This window comes from Colobus angolensis, unplaced genomic scaffold, assembly GCF_000951035.1.
Source record: "Colobus angolensis palliatus isolate OR3802 unplaced genomic scaffold, Cang.pa_1.0 Scaffold14, whole genome shotgun sequence".
Classification (NCBI taxonomy): Eukaryota; Metazoa; Chordata; class Mammalia; order Primates; family Cercopithecidae; genus Colobus; species Colobus angolensis.
In genome coordinates, this window is record NW_012114488.1 from 7,020,069 (window position 1) to 7,029,596 (window position 9,528).

The 9,528-nt window shown below is 45.8% G+C and overlaps 1 pseudogene; it reads left to right on the forward strand.

Annotated features, from left to right (window-relative positions):
* Positions 1-8,906: 8,906 nt before the first annotated feature.
* LOC105506802 lies at positions 8,907-9,528 on the forward strand (annotated as a pseudogene).

The window sequence follows — 9,528 nt, forward strand, 5'->3', positions numbered from 1 at the left end:
GAAAAATGGAAGCATCAAAGTTTTAAACTCATGCTATCATTAAAATAACAACATTCATTGTTTGAAACAAAAATTAATTGTGAAGTGAGAGTTTGAGAAGTCTTAGCCAGAACGCAGTGCTGACCTGCATCTGCATTTTGTAGCCGCCACATCCAATCCATCACCCGCTGGTTGTAGCAGCAGAGAGAAGGACGCAACTCCTGTCCTGCTGTTGTTTTATGGCTGATGATTCAGGAAGACAGAAAAAAATGCCCTCATTTTAGCAGCTTTCATTTGATCATTCTCTCCCACCTTCCCCAGCCTCTGGGAGATGCGTTTATTGCCAGCTTCACCGCAGAGGAGACAAATAAGTAACCCAGATGTTGGCATTTGTGGCGCCTTTACAGACACCTCCATGACACATGTCATATCATACACTGCATATTGGATGTAACGTGAGCAATTTATGAGTCCAGATGCATCAACTGCTCTCCTTGTGCCCCTACTGACATTCCCTGGAGATCAATATCCTGTAAAAAGCCTGAAGATTGCTTCCTTTAAATGGTGAGTGCCTGCTCCATGCCTTGGAGATAAGACATTTCTACTCTTGGTCCTTAGTCACCATAAAATCATAATGTGATTCTGTAGAATTGAAAGGTGATAAATAAGATTAGGAAATGATGGTGTTTCGGGAACAAAAGTGGACTCACTGCCGCGTCTCCTCAGTCCTTCCTGCCGGCACTCCTCTGTTTCCATGGAGACAGTGCTCCAGCAGGACCACCTGAACAGGCTGACACCCGTGGGCTCGGATTTCTTACTTCTCATTATTTTATTTCAGAGAGAGTTTTAAAGTGTGCATCATGTCGATTTAATTTTATTGACAATGTTTATCTAATCTATCTGCCTGCCAATCTACTCATCTATCCACACACACCTACTTGATTCAAGAAAGAATTTAAGGTGCTTTCTTCACTAGAAAAGGTATCTATTATTTTTCAAGCTCAGAGAAAAATGTTAGCTTTTAAATAATGACACAACTGTATTAAGTTTTTTCTTCTATAACATTTTGTTAAATGAATTCAAGATGCTGTGGAACTCCAAATGCTTAGGAAAACGTGGCATCCTTATGGGAAATTGTGTTTTGAATGACACATGCTGTAAAGGACAACCAAATACATTTGTATGTAAAAATAAAATTCAAAAACTTTAAAAAAAATGTTTGCAAACAGATCCAAGATTTTAAAAAATAAGATAATCTATATAGAAGCTGCATTTCGTAGTTGATGAAATTTAGTGTGAAAAAACTTAATAAAATAGGATTTGATAAGTATTTTCATAACATGGTAAGATACACCTATCTCAACCCAAAAGACAATATCAAGTTAATTTCTTCAACAAATAATAAGAAAATTAGTAAGATGTAGGGATAAAATTGATGTATAGAAACCAAAGCTTTGGATGATATAGCACAAAAAATTACTCCCATTTAATTAGCAAGAAAAAGTTCCTAGGAATAAACTTAACAAGAAAGTTAAGATCTATATGAGATATGTTTTTATCCACCCTCAAAAGTTTATAAAAGAAAACTTGAACAAATAGAAAGACTTATGATGTTCTCGACTAGGAATACTCAACATCATAAAATGACAACTTTCCCTGACTTATTATGCAAATTAATGCACCTAAATAAAAATAGATTGAAGTTTTTCTGGATCTTTGTATTTTATTTATTTATTTACATATTTTACTGTGAGGTGAAAACTAGACAATCTGATTCTAACATTTAAATAGAAAAAGAAGCAAACAAAAATAGGAAAATCCAGAAAAAAAAAAAAGAGTAAAGAGAAAGAATTAGCCTTACCAGTTCTTAGATCATATAATAGTTTTAATAACTAAAACACTGTAGTACTGGGTCATGAACAAACACATGGAACAACAGAAAAGCACAGGAAATACAGATAGACACAAAAATAGGAGGGAAATTAGTAAGTCATAAAAGTGACATCTAAAATTGTTAGTGAAAAAAACTGTGATAAATGGCATTAGGACAACTGAGTAGCATTCAGCAAAATAAATAATAAAAGATGAAAGTTGCACCCATGTCCCACAATGTACATAAAAATAAATTTCAAAAAGATAAAATATTTAAATGTTGTAAGTAAAGCTATAAAAATACTAACAAAAATCATGGACAAATTCCATGATTTTTTAAATTAAAACTGAAAAATCCAAATGCAATAAAAGAATTTATAAGTTAAACTACATAAAAATAGGAATTTCTGCATGAAAAACTACCATCAGCAAATTAAGATATCAAGACAGACACTGAGGAAAAGAATGTATTTTCACCTCTTATCACCAGTTACATTCTTAATATATTAAAATCTCCAAAAAATCAATAAGAAAGCAAAAGATAAAAAACTCAATAGATCGATAGGCAAAAAACTTTGATGGAATGGTCCAGTGAAAATAAACTAAATAGATGGTCAGCCTTACTAATAATAGAATAGGAAACCTATTCAATCAGCAAATGTCAGAAGAGATTCACGATGTGCAGGTAAGGAGCCATGGAGAAGCAGTGGCCTTCATGCCTGGGAAGAGCAAATCGCATGACCACAGGCAGGATAATTTGGCAACACCTACAGAATTACAAAGACGTGTGTCCTCTGACCCAGCAATTTCACGACCGATTCTAAAGACAGATGCAAAATGATACATTAGCAAGAGAACAGCATTATCTGTTATACAGATAAACAAAAGATTTGAAAGAATTTGTGTCTATCAACACCAACCATCCAGTGTGGTACTGAAATACTCCACAGCTGTAAGAAAATGGAATGCTACATGTATTCATATGGGGGATTATCCAATTTATAAGAGCAAGGTATGGTAAAGGGCATGTAATCTGCCACCATTTATGTAAAACACAGAGAAGATGAAGGTGAGTACTCACATTTCTGTGTGTTTGCATCTGCATCAGGAAGCTCTAAGGATGCACAAGAAGTTAATCATAACTCATGCCCTTAGTGCCACATGTAAAGAGTTCCTAGAAATCAATAAGAAAGACTTTGTTACACAGAGGACTGCAATGAAACCAGGCAGAGGAGGATGTGGATGGAGAACAGACTATACTGAATGCTTTTCATGTTTTTCGTTTCTGAGCCATGGGAGTTATCTCCCATACAATAATTTAAAATTAAAAATTAAATTTTAGAGAGTGTAATTATCACTTTTCAAGCATGATTTCTTCAGGATACAGGCTGTTTTGTTTAGTTTGTGATGCATCTTTTTTATTTCTATAAATGTAGGGGGTACAGGTGTAATTCTGTTACATGGATATGTTGCACAGTACTGAAGTCTGAGCTGTTAGTGTTCACCCAAAAGATGAGTATTGTACCCATTAAGTAATTTCCCATTGTCCACTCACCTCGCATGCTCACACCCCATCTTTTTATTTAAACAACACTTTCTTTGATGTTTGGGGCCTCAAAGAATAAATACTACTATTTTCCAACTAGACAGACTCCCACTGGCTTCACAGACCAATTATTTTAGCACTAGAGACAACAATTAAAAAGCAAATGTTAAGTGGTTTATATTTATTAATAGGTTAATTTAACCAGAACAGCCTTTTCAAACTGCAAAGCGTATTTTCTACAATAAGATTTTCTATTTTTTCTTTTGCCTTCGTATCCAGCTTACTAAGTACAGATTCTGCAAAACTATTTCATAAGCCAGTTCTGTGGAACCCCTTTCTGACCATTTCCTGAAGCAAATTTCTTTCCTAATCATCCCCACAACACGAAGGCCAGGTTCTGCAAGTAAAAGGGTGGTGAGGCAATTCTGGACTCATTTAAGTGGCAAGCCCAGGAGGGTGGGTCTCAGAGAACACGTAGAGGGAAGCGGAGGCTCGCGCGGTGTGGAAATACTGACCAGATGGAATTAACCACCTTCCCGGAAGCAAGACCGGAGAGTGCTGTGGAGCTTGCCGCAGGTTCTGCTGGATAGGAAAGTGTGTCTCCTCCACCTGCTGTCTGCTTCTGTCCTGTCTTAGCCAGCAGAGCTATTTTAACGCAGACATTTGCAGCCTGCCCAGAACTCTCCTGGAACCAGTAAGTCGCCAGTTAGGAAAAAGATCAGCACCGACCAAACAGAGATGTTGGAAACCCGCATTAATCCCCGGCGGAGGCAGAGGCTCTGAATGCTGAAGCCACAGCTGTGACATGGCCACACTCTGCACATGGCCCCAGGCACTCAGATTTCTGCACCCTCAGGGTGACTCACAGGCTCCAGAGCCGGGGTTCAGGCCCTGCTGACCACAGTCAACTGTCCCCTGCTGCCTCAGACCAGGGCCGAATTCCTGGTGTGCTTCCCTCCTGCACCCACTCAATGGCTCTGTGGTCTTTGCAAGCACCTGCCTGGCAGGGCTATGGCAATGTGTGGAGTCAGACGATGGTGCCAAGTTGGGAGCGGACTTACAGTGAGACAGTGCAGATAAGGCCTGGGGCCCAGCTCCCCAGCAGCACCTGCTCCTGCACCGTGGCCACTGTGGCAACGCGGCTGCTTCTATTTCCTTGAGCTCCATTGCCATCTTATCCCAGGCAGGGCCCCTTCGCCCCCTGCACCTGCCACCATCTGTCCTCGCCCCTGACTCCCAAGCCTCCTTTCAGTCCTGCTCTTGGGAGGGAAAGAACCCCTGGCTTGTGGAGCCTGCCGGTCCTGAGGTGGCCACCTGCCAAGGCCCTGGCATCCCCCATCCTGGGGCTCCTGCCCCACCTCTGAGCTCTCCCTCTCACTCCTATCCCCTTGGCCTCTCCTGGCTGGGGCCTTGCTGTCTGTCACCTCTGAACAGAGCTGATGCTGACACCCCGGAACGGCAGGGACCTGGAACTGTTCCACTCACCTGCTTCAGCCAGCACCTTGAGGACAGACCTTCACCTGCACTTGGAGTGTTTAGTTGAAATGCAGTTTTGATAATAATGTAACTGTGTGCAAATACTAGAGCAGGTGACTGTGGTGTGAAAGGGTGAATACTCGGGAAGTGTGTGATTTTTGTCTGAGAAGTTTAGTCAGCAAGCAGCCAATTCATGGCAACATAAAGAAAGTTGATATGGAAACTGCCTTTCCCCTACATCCCTAAGGAGACTGCCAAGAAGACCAGGACATGCTACTACGTATGTTCAAGAAATGATGAAGGGGAGCCCTGAGGAGCTAAGATACATGGGTTTAATCTCAGATTCACTTCCGATGCACCGCCCGAGTGTCTGGAGAGGAGCATCTGGACTCCTTCCTGCATCCACTTTGAGAGGCGTGGCCCCAGTACGAATTTGGGAAGCCTTTGAAGTGGCAAAAGTCATGAAATTAGGTGGCAACACCTTAGGACCATCAAAAGGGAGGGTTGTCTTGGGAATGAAGGCTTGGTGTTAACAGATTTGGCTTGTTGGGTAACAAAGTATTTCTCCCTGGCTCTTGGAATTCAAGGTCCTGAGCTCTTCAATCCTGGGCAATTTCACATTTGCTCATTTCGCACAAGCAGGAGGCAGGGAGAGTTGCTGGGATTCGTGCCAGGCAGAGCCGAGCACATCAGGGGCCCTGGGTAAAGGGGGGTGGGGATAGCACAGGCACCAAAGGTCTCCGTATGGGGTTGCCAGCCGCCAGTGGACGCCAGATGGGAAGGGACACTGCATGCCCACCGTTTGCCTCTGCCTGTGGGGTGCTGCCCCCACAGTGCCTCTCAGGCCTCTGCAGCCTCACATCTTGTTTCTCACCCTCAATGTGGATCACAGCTGCTGGAAGTCTCCGTAAGCACCACAAGGCCAGCGGCCTCCCCTCAGGCTCATAGGATGCCTGAACCACCAGCTTCATCCTGAACTCCCCTCCATGGACGTGAGCCCCATTAGCTTTTCTCCCATTTAGAGGCAATGGAAGGCCAAACCCCCTCAGAGAAAGAACAGGAAACTGGGGTGAGCCGCCTCATGTGTTGAGATGTAGAAAAGTGAGATTTATTTGCAGAGTAAAGAACCGGCTCCACTGTCCTGAGGGTGCCTCTGGTCTCTCGCAGTTGGATCCCCTCATGTTTCCCAAACCCATGTCCGGATCTCCCCCTCCCCACCCTATCTCTTCACTCCTCGAAAACCAGCTCCCCTCGCTTTGCCCAGATCACGCAGCAACACCGTATCAGGTAAATCCTTCCTCTTTACAGTAGACTCTGAAATTCGCCCTATGTTCCCCACTCCCCTCTTCATCAATGAAAAGGAGCAGCTTGTGGTTTCCAGCACCCGGTGCCTCCTGTCTGCGGCCCTTCCAGGACATGGGCTGTAAAGTTTCTCCTCCTCCAGACGCCTTCGTGCACCGGCCTGCACCGACCGTCCCGACCTCAGCCCACCTTTTCTCCATCCTGAGCCACAGCACATGTCCCCCAGGAATCTGTGGCTCTGACCACCTCTGACAATTCCCTCCCCCGTCAGTCCCCTGGGACCCCCGAGACAGTTCATCCTGAGCTCCTGGCCTTCCGGGCCTCCCCAGCTGTGTTTCTGGTCATTCCTCTCCTCGAGTCCCTCCACCCTGGATGCCCAGGGCACCACCCTGGCCTCCCCTGCGTGCTGGCTTGCTTCTTCTCAACCATTGCCATTGGCTTGGTTTCTGTTGTGTTTGGTTTTTAGGGGTCAGGCTGCCGAGTGCTGTTCTTCTCCCGGGTTCTATCCTCCTCTCTCTCCTTGGGTTGCAGCATCCAGGTCTGATCCAACAACTGCACAGCACACAATGTGGCCCAGGCCATGCATGGAGGAAGACAGCAGAGCAGCTGCGAGGCTCCCAAAGGGAGCCAGGGCCCAGGCCCCGCACACTCTGCCCACAGTCCCCTGCATCCACTGCCCCTCCTGCACCCAGCACTGGGCAGCGTGGGCTGTGTCAGTGGTGTCCGTCCTCCCCTCTCAATATGTTGTGAGCTCCATTAGGCCAGGACCGGTCCTTGGAAGCAGTGGGACCCTCAGCCTCCCTAGCAGAATGTCTCGCACATAGCGGTGGCTCCATAAAATATATACTTCCTATTATGTCCATTTATTTTATACATTTCATGCAGGCCAGAGAAACTGGAATTATCAATTAGTTTAAACGATAAAAGGATAAAAGCAAGACCTGGAAATACAGACCCAGCAGCACTGGAATACACCAACTAAGGCAGAGAGATCCCGAGACACTGCGACTGCTGGACCATTTAAGGCAACATCAGATCTCAAGCGGAGAGGGAGAGAATCCGCCGGTCTCGGGGGTGGGGTGGGGGTTTTTTAAGTGGATTTAGTCATGGTCTGGACTTGCCCAATTTTCTGTGCTATGCTGTGGGAAGGGACAAGGTCCTAAACTACGCTCACAGGACTTAAATAAAACAAACAACACACACAGGTGGGTGGGAAGGCAGTCAGATGACTCAATTCTGTGCCCACCACCCATGGCCCCTGATGGGCCATGCCTTCTGCTTAGACAGCAGCCTCCTGGACCCCACAGATGGGGGCAATGGCATAAACTCAGACCTGTAGCTGAGGCCTGACTCGCCGCAATGGCCCTGTCCTCCATCACCAGTGACAGACCTGTCACTTTCTCACTGATCCTTCATTTTCCTATGCAATGGGGCTAATATTGCCTCTTTCTAAAGTTGCTATGAGGATTAATTTTTGAGATAATAGACATTGAGATAACAAACCTGCCAAGTGCTACATCGATGTGATTATCCTGAGATTGAGAGGAAATGTCAATGCGGCACTAGATGGTGGCATGACCATGAGTGGGAGAGAGAGTGTGGATGATGTCCCCGGATCTCTACCAAACAGAAGATGCAGCGAAAGGACAGCCAGTGTTCCTGGTGTCTCCTTTTCCCCTCAGGGCGATGAATTACGGGTTTTCTGTGACTTAGTTTTCTTCCTTTCAAATGGAGTTAATAATACTGTCTGTCTCGGGGATATTCACAGATGTGAACAATTAATGATTGCAAAGTGCTTTGAAAATAAATGAGCTTACTCATAATGGTAGTGTTTGATATTTATAATGATAAGCCTGTGCTGCTGGCTTCACGAACTGTATTCATTGGTACAGGGTTTAGTTTTATGACTGGCTTTTTCAAACTTAACATAAAATACTCGTATTTTAAAGTAATCAAATGACCTTCCTGCATTCATCCAGGGTCTTATTTGGAAAAACTTAAGATTTGATCATAGATCTATTTTAAACAGTGCCAAGTTAACTGACATTGATGCCATCATATCTGGGGTCCCTAGGAAATCCAGAAGGGGACAATGAATGGTAGGAAGACTCAGACTCGGGTCTGCCTGTAACACTCGGAGCCTGCAAGGCAACACAGTTAATTGAGTTTTATTAAAATGACTTGGTGTGGCTATAAACCAAACCACACCCCTCTAGCCCACACGAAGAGCTTCTCGTAAAAGCGGTGGGAAGGCCTCTCCTGTCTCCTCTGTGGGCGGCAGGCAGACATGGATGACACCGAGGTGTGAATTCAGCCTGCACCGCCTACAAATGAGCTGTTGAAGGCAATGGCCACAGCAAGTCGCACCAAGTGCTCTTTAAACTCAGCAAACTATCCCAAGAACAGAAAACCAAACAGCGCATGTTCTCACTCATAGGTGGGAACTGAACCATGAGATCACTTGGACACAGGAAGGGGAACATCACACACCGGGGCCTGTGGTGGGGAGGGGGGAGGGGGGAGGGGGCAGTGATAACATTAGGAGATACACCTACTGTAAATGATGAGTTAATGGGTGCAGCACACCAACATGGCACATGTGTACATATGTAACAAACCTGCACGTTGTGCACATGTACCCTAGAACTTAAATTAAAAAATACAGTAATTAATTTTTAAAAAATGAGTGTTTCTTTAAACAAAGAACCTTCCCGGCATTGCCTCCCGAGGTATGATTAATGAGGCCCCGCACCTCCTTCCTCACTCAGCGATCACTTCTCTGCAGCGCGTTCTCAGACGCAGGTTCCCTCACGGAGGCGGGAAGATTTCAGGCGATGTCTGTTCTTGTCTTTTGTCAACACAGAAAGGGATGGAGACCCCACTGGGCAGGCGAGCCCCGCGGCCCCTGTTCCTCACTTCACCGCCCGGGGAAGCCTGGACCCCCTCAATTCGCCAAGGAACAAGGAAAGAACACGTCTTACCTGGATGGCGGGTCCCCCTCACGGTGGCCTTGGATCCGCCTTCAGCGGGAGAGGCAGCGCCTCGCTCACGGCTCCCCCGGTCGCTGCCTTACCCGGGAGCGCCACCCCGTGCCCCGCCAGAGGAAGTGCAAGCGCCCGCGCAGCACGGGTCGAAAGCCACGCTGCGGACCCGCAGTGCAGCTCCAAGAAATCCCAAGTCCACTCACCAGAGGAGCTTCTCCACCAAATCATTGAAGACTGAAACGAGAAATGAGTCTCCACGGGTATCCGCTTGAGTAGGCCGTACGGAAAATGCAACCTGGTCAGCTGCATTTCTGCTGCCAGCCCTCTTCTAGGCAAGCACCGGCCTCTAGAAGGGCAAAGGGCAGGTAG